This window comes from Salmo trutta, chromosome 14 (genome assembly GCF_901001165.1).
Source record: "Salmo trutta chromosome 14, fSalTru1.1, whole genome shotgun sequence".
Lineage (NCBI taxonomy): Eukaryota > Metazoa > Chordata > Actinopteri > Salmoniformes > Salmonidae > Salmo > Salmo trutta.
The window spans coordinates 61090389-61111956 of NC_042970.1; the positions used below are offsets into that span (position 1 = coordinate 61090389).

Genomic DNA, 21568 nt, shown 5'->3' on the forward strand with positions numbered 1-21568 from the left:
TTACTAAAATTACTCATGATAAACGTTGACAAAATACATAACAATTATATTAAGAATTAAAGATACAGAACTCCTTTATGCAATCGCGGTGTCAGATTTTAAAATAGCTTTTCGGCGAAAGCACATTTTGCAATATTCTGAGTAGATAGTCCCGGCCATCACGGCTAGCTAGTTTGATACCCACCAAGTTTGGGGCTCACTAAACTCAGAATTACTATTAGAAAAAATTGGATTACCTTTGCTCTTCTTCGTCAGAATGCACTCCCAGGGACTTCTACTTCAACAACAAATGTTGTTTTGGGTCCAAATAATCCATAGGTATATTAAAATAGCTCCGTTTTGTTGTGCGTTCAGGTCACTATCCGAAGGGTGACGCGCGAGCGCATTTCGTGAAAAAAAAAAAATCAAAATATTCCATTACCGTACTTAGAAGCATGTCAAACGCTGTTTAAAATAAATGTTTATGCTATTTTTCTCGAAAATGGCGATAATATTCCAATCCGGGACAACGTTGTATTCATTCAAAAGGCTGAAAGAAAAAAAATGGAGTAGTCTCGTGAATGCGCCTCTCCGTCTCACTGTCCCCAGGCTGACCACTTACAATTCTGCTGCTGTTCTTTGCCCAGAGACAGCAGACACCCCATTCCACTTTCTGGCGGCTTAGAGAGCCAATGGAAGCCTTAGAAAATGTCACGGTTACAGCACAGAAATGCTGTATTTTCGATAGAGATGCAACGAGAGGACAACAATTTGTCAGACAGGGCACTTCCTGTATTGGAATCTTCTCAGGTTTTGGCCTGCCAATAGAGTTCTTTATACTCACAGACACCATTCAAAACAGTTTAGAAACTTTAGAGTGTTTTCTATCCAAATCTAACTAATTTATGCAATTTCTAGTTTTCTGGGCAGGAGTAGTAACCAGATTAAATCGGTTACGTTTTTTTATCCGGCCGTGAAAATACTGCCCTTTGTACTTAACTTAAACTAAGCTAAATAGCCTCTTACAAAACAGCTGTCCCAAGCGTTGTTTATTCTTTCACTGAACAAAAATGTAACGCAACATGCAATAATTCAACGATTTTACTGTGTAACAGTTCATATAAGGAAATTGGTCAATTGAAAGAAATTCATTAGGCCCTAATGTATGGATTTCACATGACTGGGCAGGGCCGCAGCTATGGGTGGGCATGGGACTTGGAACCTGGCCCAGCCAATCAGAATGAGTTTTTTCCCCACAAAAGGGCTTTATTACAGACAAATGCTCCTCCGTTTCATCACCTGTCAGAGTGGCTGGTCTCAAACGATCCCGAGGTAAAGAAGTTGGATGTGGAGGTCCTGGACTGGCGTGGTTACACGTGGTCTGTGATTGTGAGGCAACAGCTCTGGTGGACATTCCTACAGTCATCATGCCAATTGCACACTCCCTCAACTTGAGACATCTGTGGCATTGTGTTGTGTGACAAAACTGCACATTTTTAGAGTGGCCTTTTATTGTCCCCAGCACAAGGTGCAACCTGTGTATGACCATGCTGTTTAATCAGCTTCTTGATATGCCACATCTGTCAAGTGTATGGATTATCTTGGCAAAGGAGAAATGCTCACTAACAGGGATGTAAATTAGGGATGCACGATATATCGGTGAGCATATCGGAATCGGCCGATATTAGCTAAAAATGCCAACATCGGCCTCTAGTTTAACGCCGATGTGCAAACCGATGTCAAGCTGAAGTGCATACGTATACTAACATAAGTAGATGACTTAATGACGCCACGAAAATACAGCGCTACACAGAACAAAAGCAGAAAAATACTAAGCGCCACACTTCCAACAACTAAACAAGTTCAAGTTGAGCAGTCATTTGAAAGAGTAAGAACATTTCAGTGAGACAACTCAAAGGCGAAATCCATTAAAGCCAAGATAATGGAATTCATTATGCTACTTGCTATGGGCGTCACAACTAACATTTGGACCAGCGTGTCAGTCCCATGAGCATGCTGAGTCTGACAGCACAATGGGCCGACCAGGATGTCGTACCGAGGAAAGCTGTTTTGCATGCTCAAGAACCTGCTGGTTCTCATACCGCTGCTTTCAATGGCATTTGAGAACATGTTTGAAACTTGGAAACATGAACACACTCCTAGCGCCACTCGAGAAATAAGCTCAACTGCATCTGCAGCAGACGTGATACCCTCTGTCATGGCATTGAAACGCCTGCTCAACAAAACTGCCGACACAGACCATGGGGTTAAAACGTACAAAAGTACTCGAGGCTGTGAATAAGCGACTCGGTGGTATTCTCTCTGAGCCTCTTTACTGTGTCGCCACCATGCTCAATGCTAGGTACAAGGACTGCTACTTCGATGCAGACAAGAAACAGGGTTTACGTGAAATGTTACATACACAGCTGGACAAGATGGAAATGGACACAGTGACAGTGCGCACCGAGGAAGAGAGATCATGGACGGACAGAGAGCTAAAACTTCACTGCTTGACATGTATGATGAAATCCTGGTTGAGAATGAAACGACTGAACAAATGTACAATGAAACAGCAGAGCAAGTAAGTGAAAGAAATAGGTTTTGATTATGTTTTACTGGTAATGGGGACATGTAATTCCAACAAACTTCACTTTTTGGTGTGTGTGTCTGTGTGCAACCTTTTTATTTAACTAGGTAAGTCAGTTAAGAAATGTTTTATTTACAGGACAGCCTACCCCTGCCAAACCCGGATGACGCTGGGCCAATTGTGGGCCGCCCTATGGGACTCCCAATCACGGCCGGATGTGATACAGCCTGGATTCGAACCAGGGACTGTAGTGACTCCTCTTGCACTGAGATGCAGTGCCGTAGACCGCTGTGTGTGTGTGTGTGTGTGTGTGTGTGTGTGTGTGGTGTGTGTGTGTGTGTGTGGTGATTATTAACTCTACTAGAATGCATAAAAGGCCGCAAAAGGGACATGTCAGGACATGTTAGCCTTCACATCAATCAAGTTATGACGGCACTGCCGTACTCTGTTCATGTCACCTATTGAGCATGTTGGGATGCTCTGGATTGATGTGTACGACAGCTTGTTCCAGTTCCCGCCAATATCCAGCAACTTCGCACAGCCATTGAAGAGGAGTGGGACAGCATTCCACAGGCCACAATCAACAGCCTGATCAACTCTATGTGAAGGAGATGTTGCACTGCATGAGGGCAAATTCCACCAGATACTGACTGGTTTTCTGATCCACACCCCTACCTTTCTTTTTAAGGTACCTTTGACCAACAGATTCATATATGTATTCCCAGTCATGTGAAATCCATAGATTAGGGCCTAATGAATTTATTTCAGTTGACAGATTTATTTTTTTTTTTATATGAACTGTAACTCAGTAAAATCTTTGACATTGTTGCATTTCTATTTTTGTTCAGTGTACGTAGCGCATTACTTTTGTCCAGAGCCCTATAGGCCTGTGCCATTTGAGACTGGGCCAACATGTATGAATCAAGACCGGGTTTTCGTGCTGTGCCATTTTTTTGGGACATTCCAAGGTAGTCGTTGGGTTGTATTGAGAACTTGAGACTTGCCAAATCATGTTTTAACAGGAATCAAGCAGGGTGAAAGTGAGAACATTATCCATAGTTTTGTACTGTATGTGCGTTAGGAACATTTCTGGGAGCTTTTATTTTAGCTCATTAAACATGGGACCAACACTTTACATGTTGTGTTTATATTTTTGTTCAGAATAGGAAATAGGATGCCTTTTGGGACCCAGACTTTTGGGACTTGGCTAGTTCAAAGCTAATGATCTCTGTAGTCATGACCTAAAGGGCTTGTTAAATTAATCAATGTTGTCTATTAATGTTATGTTTTGTGTGGACCCCTGGATGAGTAGCTGCTGCTTTCGCAACCACTAACGGGGATCCAAATAAAATACTAATACCAGTGTTATTGATGTCAATCGGCCACAGGCTTAGTCAATGCAGCTCATATCCATCAGCAAATGTTTAACATATTTAACTGTAGCAAAGTAGCAGTAAATAGGGATGAAGTTGGACACAAGTTAGCAGCGACTGGTCCCAAATGCAATGGGAAGTTTGCACTCAGAATATTGGGTTAATACTATATTCTGAAATTTAAATCAAGTAAGAAAGAGGTGGAACGAGGCTATACCAGTTTGGAAATGGACGTATCAATTAGTGAGGTTTGATGAAAAATCGCAAAATACCTAACTCTTAAAATGCAGTCCATCTGCCAAATCTCAACTTAACTCTCCCATTGACTTACAGTATAGCCTATTTGGCAAGTAAGAGGATTCACACTTTTTACATTCGATGCACTTAATAACACTGTAACAACACTTACTCATGCTCTTACAGTATAATGTAAGTACATGTACTTTACCGTTTTAAGATTGTTTTGTAAGACGCTGAATTGCTAATTTGTCATTTGATTTATTCTATCAGGAGCTGCTCGGAGATGTACCGCGTCCCCGTGGTGGAGTACAAGACCACCACGGCTGCCGGCTGGCACCGCGTCTCGACCACCCCGGGTGGCGGCCCATCCATGTCCCGGGCCTCCCCCACACAGGGCCCCAGCCCCGGGCAGCAGATGTTCCACTACGCTCAGGGGGCCATCTCCCGTAGCACCTCCTTCGACAGGAAGCAACAGGACGGGACCAGGTATACCTCAGCACCCACCTCCATCTTCATTGACTCATAGTTCCTAGTTCAAACGCCCCTAGATCAGAGGTACTCAATTTGAGCCTGGAGTGCCAAAATGCTGCCGGTTTTCTTTTTGAACAGAGTAAACTCATTGTCACTGGTTGGTTAGAGATTCCACTCACGAGCACTGTCTTAATCAGTCCCTGCTTAGAGCGAAGAATTTACATCAGCAGTACTTGGAGACCAGATTTGAGTATCCCTGCCTTTGACACTCATAATCATGCTCAGTGTGTCACCAAAAGAAACTTGAGGTACACTACCGTTCAACATTTTGGGGTCACTTAGAAATGTCCTTGTTTTTTAAAGAAAATAAAATGTATTTTCCATTTTTTTAAATAGTGTAGACATTGTCAATGTTGTAAATGACTATTGTAGCTGGAAACGGCAGATTTTTTATGGAATATCTACATAGGCGTACAGAGGCCCATTATCAGCAACCATCACTCCTGGCCTTCTAGGCAGAGTTGCAAAGAAAAAGCCATATCTCAGACTGGCCAATACAAATAAAAGATTAAGATGGGCAAAAGAACACAGACACTGGACAGAGGAACTCTGCCTAGAAGGCCAGCATCCCGGAGTCACCTCTTCACTGTTGACATTGAGACTGGTGTTTTGCGGGTACTATTTAATGAAGCTGCCAGTTGAGGACTTGTGAGGCGTCTGTTTCTCAAACTAGACACATGTACTTGTCCTCTTGCTCAGTTGTGCACCGGGGCCTCCCACTCCTCTTTATATTCTGGTTAGAGCCAGTTTGCGCTGTTCTGTGAAGGGAGTAGTACACAGAGTTGTACGAGATCTTCAGTTTCTTGGCATTTTCTCGCATGGAATAGCTTTCATTTCTCAGAACAAGAATAGACTGACGAGTTTCAGAAGAAAGTACTTTGTTTCTGGCCATTTTGACCCTGTAATCGAACCCACAAATGCTGATGTTCCAGATACTCAATTAGTCTAAAGAAGGCCAGTTTTATTGCTTCTTTAATCAGAACAACAGTTTTCAGCTGTGCTAACATAATTGCAAAAGGGTTTTCTAATGATCAATTAGCCTTTTAAAATGATATACATGGATTAGCTAACAACGTGTCATTGGAACACAGGAGTGATGGTTGCTGATAATGGGCCTCTGTACGCCTATGTAGACATTCCATAAAAAATCTGCCGTTTCCAGCTACAATAGTCATTTACAACATTAACAATGTTTACACTGTATTTCTGATCAATTTGATGTTATTTTAATGGACCAAAAATGTGCTTTTCTTTCAAAAACAAGGACATTTCTAAGTGACCCCAAACGTTTCAATGGTAGTGTATATTACATCAAACACGCTTCCTTGCTTGGCATAAAGAGTCACTCAGATTTCATATACGTATACAGATTTGCTGACCAATCATGTCTGACTATTCCCAAGGACCTGTGCTAATAATTGAATAGGACTCATTGCTGACCTGTTTTTGTTAGTGAAATTGTATAATTTTCCCGACGGACACAATGGCACCTCTATCCTTAGTATCACTGACACTGCACAACATTTGCATAGGCCGTGCATAATGAGGTCAAGGTTTTTGTAATGTGATTAGCATAAAATTAAGTGGCAAATAGATGACTGGGAAACTGAGACTGCTCTGACAGGAAGAAAAACAAGATGGCGGAAGGGGCATGTTCATTAGGGAAAGCAACTGAGTGTTTTGAAACGATTTGCAATGGAAAACAGGAATGAGCTTTTGTTAGTTGACAAGTCTAAGTAAACCATCCCTGTTTGTCTGTTTTCTACCGTTGATCCCTAATGAACTCGACCCAGCTCTAATTCCAGCTAACATACTGTAACTACTATACTTAAAGCAGTGTTTCTCACAGACATTGCTTCAGATGGTATTTGCACACACAGTGGGTACCAGAACTAAAAAAAAAAACTGAATCAATGCTGAATGTAGATGTTAAGCACTCTTTGGCACTTGATATAATACTACCAGAAAAACAAACAGAAGAGACTAAGGTTTTTCCTAGTTTTTGCCCATATGTTTGGTCATGTTTTATGGAGTGATTTTAGTGGCAACAGAATTGATCAGAATTTGTATTATGAAATGTTTAATTTTGTTGGCACTAATATCACTCCATAAGCATCTACTTTTTCACTCTGTCTATGAGGATTGAGGATCGACCTCCCATGTTGTGCCCCTGTTATTGAACTTGGCACACAGCATGGAAGGTGGTGAGGGGTTGAGGGCAGGGGGCTGTGGGGTTAGCTAGCAGGGCGTCAAGACATGTGAATGTTTTATTGAGCTCCTGAGTGTTGAGGCTCTTGTTTGCAGCCCTGCACTGCCCCTCTGCTGTGGTCTGTCCTCAATCGTCTGACGCGTGTGTGCGCGCACACACACACAGCGACAGTAAGGCTACCTCAGCACTGGTCTTTCGGGCAGTGTTGCATTACATGTCAGCTATGCAAGGGTGCATCAGGTTGAACGCGCGTGTGTGTCCATGCCATGCGTATGTGTGGTGTTTCATCTAATCAGTGTGTGCATGTCCTTTTACAACTGTGTGTGTGCATGCAAGCATACTGGTATGTGTGTGTATATGTGGGAGTAGTGCATTTTTGTGGGATGAGTTTGACCTTTTGTAAAAAGAAAAGCACAGCCTGTTGGCTGTCATTTTTCCTTATTGTGGCGGAAAATTGAGATGAAGTGATTCCCTTCTAGTCAATGGTTTCTCAGGAATGACTCTGACATAGATTGTCCTCTCAGGAGTGAAAACTCTATTTTCAGATTGGCGTGTCCTTGTAAATGTCTGTATGAAAGACTTTACAAGTCTACACTGAGTGTACAAAATATTGTGAACACCTGCTCTTTCCATGACATGGACTGACCAGGTGAAAGCTATGTTCCCTTATTGACACAACTGTGGGAAGCATTGGAGTCAACATGGGCGAACATCCCTGTGGAACGCTTTCAACACCTTGTAGAGTCCATGCCCCGACGAATTGAGGGGGGGGGGGGGGCGGGGCAACTCAATATTAGGAAGGTGTTCTTAATGTTTTGTACAGTCAGTGTATATTAAGGACCTGTTTGCAACAATATAAACTGTTCTTAACAGACATGTCTCTCTCTTGGAGACATGGGCATTTCATATGGACTGCACTTCACACAGAAGAGGTTAGTGTTCATTGTTGGGTATTTTTGTATACTTTTAAAGCAAAATAGGTGGTTTGCTTCACTACAAACTCTTCTGGTGTCTGATATTTCTCTCATTAAACGTAAGATGTCATGAGTTAAGATGTCAACCCTGCTTTGGCACCAAATGGTGAATTTATTTCGCCTTTATTTTATCAGGGATTCATACTGAAACCAAGATCTCTTTTACAGATGAGACCCTGAATTACATAAATTACAGAATATACCCACATCAAAATATAAATGTAAGCAGAAAGAAAAACACGGTCATAAAAAAAATAACACAGTAATAAGGTCCTCAATCAGCTTTCTGAATTACCCTAGAAGCACCAGAACATCACATCTAAAAACATTTTAAAGATTGTTCCACAAAGTAAGGTGCAAGAAAACTAAAAGCGGAGTTACCTAACTCTGTAGAGACCAAAGGAATTTCCAGAGTTCGCCATCCCTGAGACCAGGTGTCTAAAGTTTAGTAATGATGTTAGGTACAGTGGGACTTTATGTAAAAGGGCTGTATAAATGAAAACATAGCAATGTATCAGCCTACGTGACATCAGAGGGCCAACCAACTTTCTGGTAGAGAATGAGTACTAAGTCATGAGTACTAAAATTGTCGGCCGTAATAAAGCGCAGTGTGCTATGGTAAACTCCATCTAAGGCTTTAGTGAACCTAAAGTCCTGACACACTAGTCATTGTCCTTTTTTATTATTTCGGTTTTAGTTAGCGCTTGTGAGCTACACTTAGGTGGGGATAGCTTTTAGAACAAAGTTTCGAATTTCATTGTCACTGAAATGTCTTGGAAAATCAAACCATATTGAGTAACAAAATGAAAATGACCACGTATTTCCAAGACACTAGCCTTCTCAGTCTACTTTTCGGACCAGACCAGTTGATATAGTAACATATTGGTTCTTATTAACACTGTGGAGCATACCGGGAGTCACCACACCATTACCAGCAGGAAATATAAAAACCGGTTTCTGGGTTATGATTCATGTAACATGACATTTCCCCCACCCTTTTACCATACCATATTTGTCATATGTGACACTTTGTCTTGGTTCTACAGAAAAACAGACGTGATAGACTCTGAGGTAGTACAATGGAACCATTAAGGTGACATGTTTTCCTAAGGGAAACAAGACATGGAGACACTGCATATGTTTGTGTGGGGGTTGTTTGAATTCAAACACTTTGTGGCTTCCACTCCTAGTTGGAGCTTCGCCAGCTAATTAAGAGGGAGTGGGACTCAATTTGCAGCTGCCAACGCCTTGCGAAGCAGGCCTGCTCCAAAGCTGCTGAATATGCAAGATTATCCTCCCTTTCACACCACCTCATCCCTTACTCCCAGCCCTACAATATATACCCTCTATTTTGCGCGCTTATCCGTTGCACATTTACGATCCCATCTCAGCTTTTCCGTATGATCCGGGATTCTGTGTTTTTTTCGAGGACTCAGCGTTCCTCCCGGGCCGGTGGGGGAGTCAAGTTTCACGAGTCGGAGGATCGAGCATCTCCCACTCTCATGGAAGCTTGGAACTGTCTGTTCAGGCTAAGAATAACACCTTGCCTAGCTGCGTACTTACTCTATGTTCCCCTAGTATTTCCCCAAACACTCTTCATAAATGGATGGGATTCTAGTAGTCCAGTTACAATTTATCGTCACTGTCTAAAGGTTGACCTACTATTTGTATTGTCAGTATCGAATAATAAAAAATAAAACATTCTATCTACACTGTGTAATTTGACCTTTGGCACAATGCACATGATGATACACAAAACAAACAAACATCAGGAGCACATGTATCATATGTCCAGACTAGGTGATGAGTTGTATTGACACGCCTGACATTGTCATGAAGGCTCTTTGAGAATAACATGAGTGATAACGTGGTCGTTTAGTAGATGTGTTTATCCAAAGTGACCCACCCAGTGGGAAATTTTAGTTTTGTCTGCTAGGTACAGTCAAAGTGTTTCCTTAGACCTGGAGTGTGTCGCCCTTTTGAGAATCCAACTAACAACTAACCCTTTCCATTCAACAGGGCCATTGAAGCTGTAGCCTACAGGTGGGGCACTTTGGCAGTCGAGACCCATTTGGTTAAACGTCCCCTAAACATTCTTTTGTGGTTTTCAGGGTACTGCAGGAATATGAGATATCCCCTACGGCCTCCTGTAGCAGTCGGGAACCTGGACAGCTGTACTGCAGCTCCCCCAGCAACCAGTCCACGTCCAGTGACCCCGGACCCTGTGGCACCTGGTCCCAGAAGGCTGGATACATTAATGGGTAAGTGCATTAGGGCACAGCGCTGCGGTGCACATTTTATGACGGCTATGGTGTATATTTTAAGACCACTATGGTGTACATTTTAAGACACTCTCAACCTCATGCCTCGCCACTCGATGGAGAGTTACATACACAGCAGACTGGGTTTGAATACAATAATATTCAAATACTGTATCTGCGCTTGATTGAGCTTGTCTGGGGCAATGGTGCCAATGGAATAGTACCAAAAGTAGAAACCCCGCCCACCTATCAGTTTAAAGGGATAGTTCAGTCCAAAATCAAAGTTTGTTAGATGTTTACGTTCCTCAGAATAATCAAGTCCAAATTTGATGGCATCTGTTGGAGGAATCTACTGACCCCAAGCACAAATGAATGGGAGAGATGGCTGTCGTCTAATAAGGCGCTTTTCTTTGCTCCTAGATTAGATCAACTTTATTATCCCAACAGGGGGAAATTCATTTGGTAATGTGCTTAAAAAGACAAAGTACATACTACATAGAAACGCAGCATAATGCACAATTAAAATTCATATGAAAAGTGCAACAGTCTACATATTTACGTCGAAAGTTCAATACATATTTACACTCCTATCAACCCTCTTAAAGCAGACTATCCCCTCCTGTGCATAGATGGCACATAATCTATACAGAAAGAGGACCATAAAAATAATACTATGGTCATTTTGCATTTTTATCCAAAGCGATTTTCAGAACTGTTCAGCATTCACAGTGACCAATAGTGTGTATGAATCAATCAAATTCAATCACATTTATTTTAAACCACTTTTTTACCTCCGCCATTGTCACAAAGTGCTTTACGTATATTCAGCATAGTGTATATATTCAATACAGTGACCATATATTCAGTATATGTAGTAGGACCAGTCGTGTGTCATATGATAGGCCGTCTCCTCTATCTAGGACAGAACAATGCCATTACCACCCCCCTCATCCTGGTTCTTCCAGGACCCCCATTCCTTGATCTTCTGCAGTCCAGACAAGTCTATAGTCGCCAGGCCAGAGGCACCAGCCGGACCCTGGCTCTCAGGTTGCAAGGCATTCCTTCAATATCCCCACAGCATCCCGACACATTGTGGAAATGTGTCTGGGCAGCCTACAGTTTAACGGATACTGTTACACACCAAGGGAAAGGTTTGAAATAGCTCAGTGTGACTAGCCAAGTGGTCAGGAACAGTGAAACAATGGCCAGTGGTGCGAAAAGCAGGAAGTGGGGTGGATAAGGATTACAATGCACTTTAAAGGTTCCAATGCAAATCAATGGCAAAGCATTGAGGATGCTGTGGGAGAAGATTAATTTAAACCCATTTTCTCAATTGTAATGCTTGGGAGCCATGATATGCTGGTTAGCGTTCTCTTTTCCCTTTGAGGAATGAGTTTAGGACAATTCTCATTTGACGTAATTATTGCATTGAAAGTTGATACAGTTGTGATTAGGTAAGGCATGGGTAGGCAAACCTGTTCTTGGAGTGCTGCAGATACTGCAGGATTTTGCTCTTAACTAGGTACCACACCTTACCATCTGAGGTAATTGGTCAGTTAAATTATTGCCAAAATTCAAAACACCTGGTCTTCCAGGTTGGTTAAATCAAAAACATGAAGTGCCTAACTCACTCCAGGACCAGGGTTGCCAACCCCTGTGGTAGGATCTGGCAGCTCTACAATGGATCATAAAGGTGCGGGTCAGTTGAAAAAAAATGAGTTCGGGCAACAACAAAAAAAATGGCTGACCTGCGCGTCACTGACCCTCTTCGTGGTTAGAATGTTCAACAAAGACGTCATATCTTGCCTCCCTCTTTTGAAGATTTAAACCAGTTTGCTGATACCTCTAGCGTTATGTCCTATCCTTCTTTCGTGCACCTGTAGATGCCAGTCTCCTGCACTGCACCTGGACCAGCCGAGCGACAAGGAGGGAGAGGGCCGGAGAGAGGGGGAGCCCAAGCTGGAGAGGACCAGATCTGCAGGTATGGGTTACTCTTCTTCATCACCAGCATCATCATCGTCACCATCCATAAGCATCATCATGTAATCACCAATATCATCATCATCATCATCATCATCATCAACTGTGCTATGAAAGAGACTCGCCAGTCAGTAGAAATGCAGCAAAAAGGTCAGCTGGAGACAGACAAAACAGAAAGGAATATTAACTGTCATTCTTACAGATTCAAGATTGTCATTCACATTAAGTTTTACCAAACATGTCATGTTGTGATATCAACACATGACAAATGTGCTTTCATAGCCTATACCTTAAAATAGAATAACTAAATAACTGCCATTCCAATTCATTTTTTGGCATTTCAGGAACTGCATTGAAAAAATGGCAGTAATGGCAACTTGAGTCATATTCATTAGTTCACACTGTAGCAAAAGATTTTGTAATGGGAAATGAAAACAAGTGTTTCTTATTGGACACATTCAGGTAGTCCCTCCCCACTTTAATCGGTTTGCTTCCATTTGGTTCCTAGTGAATATTACCCAGTTCAAGTCCTGAATATATGAAGAGTTGATCTGACATCAATTCTGATGGACAGTATCGTAGAAATTGTACCACAAGTATCTTAATGAGAAAATTATACCTCAAAGAAAACAATCACAAATTGTCTTCCTCTTTTGCAGAGGCCAAGTGGCACCATCCCTCCACGAAGATTCTGAACATGAGGGAGAGAAGCCAGCCGAGACAAGGAGCAAAGGACTCCCCCAATAAATACCAACATGTGAGTACTCATACTTGGAAAGAGTTAGTTATTTCAATGTTTAATGAGGGTTTCCAGGTTGACTTTGATTTTACAATGTAATGCTTTTTTCTTGTCATGTTGGATTTGGGTTAGTTTGTTGCGTCTGTCATCTCGTGCAATAGACTACATTTGAGCGTCAATGGGAAGGAAGTATGTCTTGTAACAATGTTTCAGGACAAAATCAGTTAGTTGTAAGACCCTTTAAATAAATAAATCATATGTTTCTTTGGTTTCATATGAAACCAATGACAAAACATCATGGCCATTTGGTGAACATATCCCATAGGTCTTTGTCTTGTTAATCGACAAAGTCTTTGGTAGACCTACCTATGCGCTCCCAGAGCACCTTATCCCCCAACTAGCAACATGCATGGTCTGTTTGGACCGCAACACGACACCCTTGACAGATGGGCCATGATAGGCCATGATACGGTACGTATTGTCATCTGATCTTTACGGTCGCACCTAGCAGTAGAGAACGGCTCGGTTACCCATACAGCCCCAAGCCTACACAGTACAATGGTGTGTAGCGCTATGCCTGCAGGGAACGAGGCCCGCCTCCTCTCGTCCTTGACGGATCAGGCTAGAAAAGGTCAGCTTACCCTTGTCGGTGGTGACGTTTTTGCTAACAGCAAGCTGTCGCTTCAGATTTATTCTCCTGTACTACCCCCTCGCCCCCCCACACACCTAATCTGAAATAAATTAAAATGTGTATTGAAAGTAATGGCGACGCATGGTGAATATCGATTCATATGCATTATTTTTTTCATTAATATTACTATGAATGAGGAAGCATCCCAACAATTGGCCCTGGAAAAATATTGCATAGTTCGAAGCTTGAAGGGATGCTGCTGCTTTTGCTGAAGAACAGAAAGAGGGGTAGAATGTATTTGTCTCCCTATGCAGAGCGCATTAAAGTTTCATATGCACTGTAAAGGCTGCCAAACATTTCCAGGGTCCCAATTCCATAATTCTCAAGTTTTAAGCGGTTAATATATTCTGAACCGGTGAATAAACCCACAATGTGTTTTTCCGCTTTTATCTGAGATTTGAATGAGTTGTGGCGTAAGAATACATAGCTTATGTATCATCGTTTTTTAATGTATACTAGTTGTCGAAATCCTTGTTTCCTCAATTCCTCTCAAAGCTCATTGGAGGTCGGAGGGAGGGGTCTTGGATCCTTTACTCCAATGCGCTTTGAGAGGAACTGAGGAAACGAGGACGGAGGAAGCAAGGATTTGACCGTTAATGTTCCGACACAAATGAATGGCGCTAACCACTAACTATTGTTGTGTTTGATCTCCCAGTCTGGCTCCAGTCACTCCAGCAGCAACACTCTCTCCAGCAATGCCTCCAGTGGCAGCAGCGACGACAAGCGCTTCGGCTCGGGCGACCCCATGGACCCCGATGCCCTGGGCCTCATCTACATCAAGGGTGCGTCCACCGACAGCGGCATCGACACGGCGACTTGCATGCCCCCGCCGCCTCCCCCTCTACCTGGCTGCAGCGGAGGTGGCGTACCGGGGGTCTCGGCCGGCCGACCAGTCCCCCAGGATGCCCGAGGGGAGCAGTGGGTAGTGGAGTACACCGGAACGGGGGGCTACCACGGAGCGGGGACGCCGGAAGAAGGGTTGATGTCACAAGGCTACAGCACCCAGGCCACTTCGGCTGGGCACGTAACGGACGGGAGCCTGGGCGACCTGAGCGAGATTTCCTCCATGTCCAGGTAAGATAAAGTTCCCCTAAGTACAGATCTAGGATCAGCTTCCCCTCCCCTAGTCCATTAGTGGGGAAACCGCAAAACTGACCCATGATCAGCATCTAGGGGTAACTTCACCCTACACCAAGAGGCTGACTGGATCCCTCTTGTCTGACCAGTGCTTGAATTGTGGCCACGGCTCACCGATACAGAGTACCAGCATCTGAAATGTTGTTCTGCTTGATTATCGGATTATATTGTAGAATATTCACTCTAAAATGAACCCTGGTGCTGTAAAATGGAAATCAGTTCTGGTACCTTTTTCATTCCAGTTCAACCACTCCCAATGACACTTCATAATGTGAAGTCAAACTGCCCCTGTTTTCAATGTCTGTCATTATTGGATGCGAGTTATTTTTGCTCTAGGCATGTACACACATTACACATTGGCATGATGAGTAAGCAGGGACGGACAGGGACAAAAAAACAGCCCTGGACTTTGACCTAGACTGGCCCACCACAACCAGCCCGCGGATATTCCACTGCCGACGCGCACACACACACACACACACACACGTGTACACACACCAGGCCCTAATACCACCACCTGCATCACAGCTACTGTACGCTAATGCAGTACTATAGTGCTACAGAACTCACATACTGTACACTGTTATAAGAGTTCTACAGAACACATCCTGAATTGTCATGGTTGAACAACATCCCATCATCTGAAGCCGAGCGTAAAACAGAGAAGGTATAATAGGCAGAATACTCAGTGAGACAGAGCACTGGCTGGCTTCACTATGTCAAAGTAGTAGACAACACTACTGCAGACAGCACAGTGAACCAGGAAAAAGACACCTGAAGTTTGGGTGTAAAGTGAATGGTAAGTAGGAAAATATGTCCTTGGCTAACTTACCGGACGAGCAGTTTTCTCAGCAGCTCACTTTACTCTAGCTTAGCACACAAATTCGGTTGTATTCATCGTTTTAGCTAGATTATAAGTACAGCAGCGTAGTGGAAACAATATCTTTATAGTCTGAATTAATCTTCATAAAATTAATAAATAAAAGTGGCTGTGCTGTGTCAAAGACTGACTTTACAAGCATTTCACTACACCCGCAATAACATTGCTAAATATGTGTATGCGACCAATAAAATGGGATTTGACTAATGACAATAGTAGGGCTTCAAACAAACACAAGTACATAGTAAAAATATGATTCAAATATGAAATATCATATGTTGTAGTTCCTATTCAACTAAAGTTGAGGAATATGGCTTGAAATGACTATGGCTGGCATGCACATTCATCAACAAACTGTCTGACTGGCATCATGTTACTGGTATAGTTAGTTAGTTAGCCTAGTTAGTTTGCCCAATGTTGATGTTGTGTTATCCACGTCTCCCTCCCTGCCCTGGATCCCCTTTGCCTACCGCTTCGGCTGCACTGACTTTTTCTTTTGCTATGCTCACAATCGTCGGCTATGCTGTCCTCTACTTCTGCTAGAACTCTTTGTCCCGGGGCTGTGGCATCCCCCTTGGCATGGGCTACATGCACGTTGACGTTAGCACTAGTAGCAGCACTACTGAATAAGTCAGTTAATTTCCTACATTTGGCTGCATCTGACTCAAGGGACTTTTTTTGTCTCTTAACTTTCCGGCCCCACCTTAGCGTTTTTTTTTTGTGGTGGTGATGGTGTTACTTTTCCATGTTGATTTGGGAGTTTAACTAAGCGGACTTCTCTTTATAGCTAGCTCAACTTCTCGTGAACGGGAGCCTCTGCTCCCTCTAGTTTTTCTCCATGCTACTTGGTTCACTCTCGCTACGACTCTCTGGTTCATTCGTATACTGTCTGGGCGGTGTTCGTGAAAGGAAATGTTTGGAATGTTGCAGATAGTAATGTAATAAATAGAGCTGACATGATTCCCTGTAGTGTTAGCCATTTTGGTGCTCCAGGTGGCTAGTCCACTACTGTAAGGCTAAATAGGTAATTGTTGCAAGGCTGTGCCTGCACAATAAAAATGTTTATTCACATAGACACCGGGTACATCAGCATCGATAATGACGTAGCTAAAGTAGCCAGCTAACCTACTTAGCCAGCAACTAAGCAAAAACCACCATGTCGTCATCATCACAGAATCTCCCCACCAGATTCACAATCCATTATTTTTTCACTTCCTCTCCAAGCTTGTGCACAGTAGCCTGGATTCAAGGTTACCTTTCCAACAATTAATGTCCTTCGTTTTTGGGTTAGATCGAATATAACAGAGTTTACAGTTTCCTGCCCTCCATTTTGGGGTCAGACGGGATGAGACCAAATCTGCAGTTTCCTGCTGGGCCAGGCTGAGGGGTGACACTAGTACCTCAATTTTGGGGTCAGATAGGACTAGATATAGTCTTAATTTTCATGCTGTTTCAGTCTGAGCGGTGACATAACGTTCTCCATTTTAGGTCAGACTGCATGAGCCGAACTGCAGTTTCCTGCCGGACCAGACTAAAAGTAACCTCGTCCTCCAGCTATTGCGCACAGCCTATATAAGCCTGGGATATCAACCACTCTAAGTTGGCCTTAGTCGGAGTGGCCATAGAATTCTATGGAAGTACTCTACTGAGTAAAGTATTTGTCATTTACACGACTGCGAGGCGTGGCTCTGTGCTTATGGTGTGCTAGTGTACAGGGGAGGGTTAGGGGGAAAGTGTTCTGGGAGATGATTGGTTGGTAGATTAAACAAATGCCTGTGCTCTGGGAGTTTCTCCAGGCTCTCTGTATTTGCTAATGAAGGCCGAGTTGGATGTGTTGGTCCACCAGACATGCATCTGGGGCGAAAGTGTCTGGGAACAAGATTATGCTAAAAGGTGATGACCGGTCTGCCATGTTGTGGCAGGCTCACTGTGGCCATGGCATGATCCTGCCTCCCCCGCAGTGGGCACAATGCAGCATTTAATGAGGTGTGACACATTTGCCCTTCGCTGCCAGCGGCACCAGTGCAGTGTCATCATGCTCCAATTCGTATCATCACTATGTTGTCCGCGTAGGCAGGGTTGGCATGAATTCTGCTGTAGTAGGCTAGTGGAGTCATAGGAGTTGGGATCAAAACCTGCTCCGAGAACCACACAGTGCCCATCGTGAGGAGAACCACTGATATGGGTAGCAGGGTTTGGGTCAGTTCAATTCAGGAGGGGAATTATCCCTCCTGATTATCCCATGACTTGACTGATATAAAATGGACTGACCCCAAACCGTGGATTTTTGGTAGCCACTCATATTTGACGTAATTGGCCAACTGTGATCACATGTTTCTGTCTCTGTTTTCCTAGTGGCTCACGGCACTCTGGCAGCCCCTCGGAACGTGGTCCTAAGACCTCCACCTCGGTTGACTCTTCCAAAGTCTACATACTCTCCTCCGGCGGCACGGTGACAGGGGTGGGGCTTAATGCTGCCGTCCACGCCCGCCAATCACCAGGCAAAGAGTATCTGATTGGCTGGAAAAAAGCCGAGGATGGCTCTCCAATGGAGGATCCGGGCAGGCCAAAAGACTACAGGTGAGTAAATAAGCAGTGTTTTGTGGAGTTGTATTCTTACTTGGACATAAAACTTGCTCCTGGAGCGCTGTCAATATGTTCTACAGCATCATAATAGTTGCCGGTGCCACACATCCTTTTTCTCCCTCCCACTGACAAGTTTTCAGCCTCGACTCTCAGTAAACCGTTGAAATAAAGCCTGTCGTCCTATTTTAATAAAGAAGCCACAAGTAGGTACGCTTGTCAACTTTACTAGTGCTTTCCTGCTAACCTTTGGCCAGGTTGAGGGTCTTTCTTGGTTAAGTTAACTGAACTGGAAAGAAAGATGACGTGCTGACAAACTGTCTGCTTTGGTCCCGTTGAAAAGGTTGCAAGTCATACTGCCATATTAACCTGCCCATTTTAGACAGGTTCTGTTCAAAGGGGACAGCCATATTAAAAGTAACCACTGATGACCTGATGCTCTGACAGAATCCTCTTGACACATGTCCTATCTTATTAATAAGTAGGAGTTGAAGCGGAGTCCTCGAGTACGGTCTCTCATTTAGCTAGTGTCAAGTGTCCATCGGCTTGTGTGACCTTTTCTGTTCACAAAACAGCCCCCGTAGTGGGCATAGTGCCCCAAAATAAAAACAACATTTTAGATGGAAGGGACTGCACATAGCTAAAACAAAACAAGTTTGGATTGCTGCATCTACACTACATGACCAAAAGTAGGTGGACACCTGCTCGTCGAACATCTCATTCCAAAATCATGGGCATTAATATGGAGTTGGTCCTCCCTTTGCTGCTATAACAGCCTCCACTCTTCTGGGAAGGCTTTCCACTAGATGTTGGAACATTGCTGCAGGGGACTTGCTTCCATTCAGCCACAGAGCATTAGTGAGGTTGGGAACTGATGTTGGGTGATTAGGCCTGGCTCGCAGTCGGCGTCGCAATTCATCCCAAAGGTGTTCGATGGGATTGAGGTCAGGGCTCTGTGCAGGCCAGTCAAGTTCTTCCACACCGGTCTTGACAAACCATTTCTTTATGGTCCTCGCTTTGTGCATGGGGGCGTTGTCATGCTAGAATGTCATTGTATGTTGTAGAGTTAACGTTTCCCTTCACTGGAACTACGGAGCCTAGCCCGAACCATGAAAAACAGCCCCAGATGATTATTCCTCCCCCACCAAACTTTTAACACTATGCATTGGACCAGGTGCGTTGTCCCAGCTTCCATCAATGTAATTGTCTGCCTCTTTTCAAAGCCCCCATACTGGTACTATATATATATATATATATATATATATATATATATATATATATATATATATATATATATATATATATGTGTGTGTGTGTGTGTGTGTGTGTGTGTGTATATATATATATATATATATATATATATATATATATATATATATATATATATATATATATATATATATATATATATATATATATATATATATAGTACCAGTCAAAAGTTTGGACACACCTACTAATTTCAGGGTTTTTCTTTATTTTGGCTATTTTCTACATTATAGAATGATAGTGAAAACATCGAAACTATGAAATAACACATATGGAATCATGTAGTAACCAACAAAGTGTTGAAAAAATCAAAATATATTCTACATTTGAGATTCTTCAAAGTAGCCACCCTTTGCCTTGATGACAGCTTTGCACACTGTTGGCATTCTCTTAACCAGATTCATGAGGTACTTACCTGGAATGCACTTCAATTAACAGGTGTGCCTTGTTAAAAGTTAATTTGTGGAATTGAACTTAATGAACTTATCCTCTGCAGCAGAGGTAACTCTGGGTCTTCCATTCCTGTGGCAGACCTCATGAGAGCCAGTTTCATCATTGCGCTTGATGGTTTTTGCAACTGCACTTGAAGAAACTTTCAAAGTTCTTGAAATGTTCCGTATTGACAGACCTTCATGTCTTAAAGTAATGATGGACTGTCATTTCTTTTTGCTTTTTTGAGCTGCTCTTGCCATAATATGGACTTGATCTTTTACCAAATAGGGCCATCTTCTGTATAGTAACCCTATCTTGTCACAACACAACTGATTGTCTCAAACGCATTAAGAAGGAAATAAATTCTACGTCCGTTGGACTGCCAGATGGTGAAGCGTGAGTCATCACTCCAGAGAACGCATTTCGGCGAGCTTTACACCACTCCAGCCGACGCTTGACATTGCGCATGGTGATCTTAGCCTTGTGTGCGTCTGCTCGGCCAAGGAAGCCCATTTTATGAAGCTCCAAATGAACCGTTCTTGTGCTGACGTTGCTTCCAGAGGCAGTTTGGAGCTCGGTAGTGAGGGTTGCAACCGAGGATAGACAATTTTTTTACTCGCTATGCACTTCAGCACTCGGCAGTACCGTTCTGTGAGCTTGTGTGGCCTACCATTTCGCGGCTAAGCCATTGTTGCTTCTTGACGTTTCCACTTCACAATAACAGCACTTACAATTGACCGGGGCAGTTCTAGCAGTGTCGAAATTTGACAAACTGACTTGTTGGAAAGGTGGCATCTTATGACGGTTCCAGGTTGAAAGTCACTGAGCTCTTCAGTAAAGCCAATTTACTGCCACTGTTTGTCTATGGAGATTGCATGGCTGTGTGCTCAAATTGAATAAACCTGTCAGCAACGGGTGTGGCTGAAATAGCTGAATCCACTAATTTGAAGTGGTATCCACATAGTTTTGTGTATATAGTGTAGGAGTAGCATTCATGGACATTCTTTTGCTGTTATATTATATCATGGCATGACAGGTTTCATTGTAACTGTTATGGTTGGTGGAGGATAACAAGAGTAGAGCAGAATTTTCATCCAGACTTTACATCACATTGGCCTTATTCCAAGGTAACTATGTAATTAGTTTGTACTAAGTATGCAAGAACAAGTAGTTAGTGTACTTACCCCTGTACAGAAACGTTTAACACAAAAGTAACAGGTTTATTACATAGTCTGCTTTATAAGGCCAATGTTATTTGAGGTATGACCATATTTTCTTCCTAAGTAGCATAGACATTTTGACAGCTATATGCTTGCATATCAGCCATGTACAGCTTTTGTTTACATCTCAATGTACATTACCATTATTTCCCTCCTTTTTTCACTTGGGGTTTTCTACATCAGTGGAGTGGAAGGCGTATTGTCTTTCCTACTAAAGACTCTAACACTGAGATCCAGGTACCCCAGCTTTACGGAACCCTGTTTGGTTCAATAAACCTCTATGCACGCTTTATTTTACATTCCTCTATTTACATAGTATTTACTAAGAAATGACATTATAAAATTGGGATTATATCATATTTACCTGTTTCTTTGAGATTCAAATCACCATTTGGTTGTGTGGAAGTCTCTTTTAAGTTAAGTGCATCATTTCTTCATAAATATTGGGCAGAGCCCGGTTGAATTTGGGGTGGTAAAATAAAT

At 42.9% G+C, this 21568-nt stretch overlaps 1 pseudogene; it reads left to right on the forward strand.

Annotated features, from left to right (window-relative positions):
• Nucleotides 1-21568, forward strand: part of LOC115208519 (signal-induced proliferation-associated 1-like protein 2) — a 110437-nt pseudogene that overhangs the window by 74186 nt on the left and 14683 nt on the right.